We start from the raw sequence: 1,588 nt of genomic DNA on the forward strand, positions 1-1,588 counted from the left end.
AGGCCTCGCTCCCTCCGTAGCGACGAAGTTTGTCCTTCAAGAGAGTAGGGGGCTCCCGCCCGGCGCGGTCAGACGGCGGCCAGTACCCGGGGGGATCTCTGGGGGAGCCGCCGGTCCTGCTGCTCCATCTGCCTGTGGTTGAGGGGCACTTCTCCTGTTAGCTTTGCCTCACACCCCTAAAATCCACAGCTTTTGGGTCTCCAGGAGCTCTACTCCAACCTCCCCTCTTCCAGTGTCACCTTGGTCTCTTTATTCATGCTCAGTTTTCTCCTCCACACTGGTTAAGCTGTTTCTCCGCTTAAGTGGTCTTTCACCCCTCCCCAGGGCTCACTTCTTCATCTCCTTACAATCTGCAACCCTATCCCCAGCACTAAATATCTTTAATCCGGTAAAACAGGCTCTCTGCATCCCAGGGGCTCTCCCAGGGCACAGTCCCACTGGGAAGACCCCCGCCCATGGGTTTGTTCTGCCCCATGGCACCATGGTTGGTTTGTGCCAGAGCCAGCAGAGCACGCAGATGCGGGAGGTGAACCTTGCCGTTAGCTGCTCACAGCTGACAAAATTTGGGGTGCAGGGCTGCTTGCTCATCCCAGGGGCATTCCTGGCCATTGCAATGCTTTCAGCTTACTCCTTCAGGTGTGGAGCAATGGGTGTTATTACACAATCCCTCCTGCAGTGTTCCAGACTCTCCACTGGTAAGGACTTGCAGATGTACTTGACCAGCACACTTCATGGAGCTGTTCAATGATTTGTGCCAAAGCTGTTAATAATGGTGTGGAATAGGATCAGCTGTGAGGGTGAGTGCTGAGGCTTCTGCCTAGCCTGGCAGTTGCTGTGTCACTGCAGGATGCCATCACCTCCCTATAAATCAGCTTTCTTGGCTCCTCTGCAAGTGGCAGGAGATCACAGAGGTCCCCCGAGATCCCAGGCAACGATGGTGCAAGTCACTGATATGGAAATGTCCGAGCGCCTGTCCTGCATCCTGGCTCACCAGGGGCTGCGCCTCTGCTGAGACCTGGAGCGGAAGGTGGGGAGACACAGCTGTGCAGTGCCACAGGGAGGGAGCTGGGGAGATGGAGGGCATCACCCCATCCATCTGCAGGTGGCATGAGGCCCCTGTCTCAGAGCCTCCTTTCATCTGCTGCTTTAGCAAAGTTCAGATGCATTTGCTCTGAAGCATTTCTCTTGGCTCAAGACAAGAAACCACTTTTACCACAGTGCTTCCACCTTCAAGGCATGCCCCAGTGAGCGTCAGCTGGGCCAGCTGTGGTGGCCTGGGATATGTCTGTCCCAGGCTTCCTCTGCAATGGAAGGGAAAAGTCTCCTTTTGACAGAGGGGCTCCCACAGCCCCTTGCTCAAAGGCCCGGCAATGCACGAAACTCTGCCTCCATCTGCCTTCCCCGCTCTTGGAGCTCTCCCTGCAGCCTTAATCCGTCTGGAGCGTGGGCTGCCTGCAAACTCCTCTGTGCTGCGGCGTGTGACGCCCCCCTGGGCCCCTTCTCCGCTTTCCCAGCGGCCACGAAGCAGAGGCTGCGCTGGGGTCAGCGGGGCACAAAGCCGCTGGCGGGGGGCCCGCCCGACCCCCGG

Source organism: Aptenodytes forsteri, unplaced genomic scaffold (genome assembly GCF_000699145.1).
Source record: "Aptenodytes forsteri isolate BGI_AS27 unplaced genomic scaffold, ASM69914v1 Scaffold265, whole genome shotgun sequence".
In the NCBI taxonomy this organism is placed as follows: domain Eukaryota; kingdom Metazoa; phylum Chordata; class Aves; order Sphenisciformes; family Spheniscidae; genus Aptenodytes; species Aptenodytes forsteri.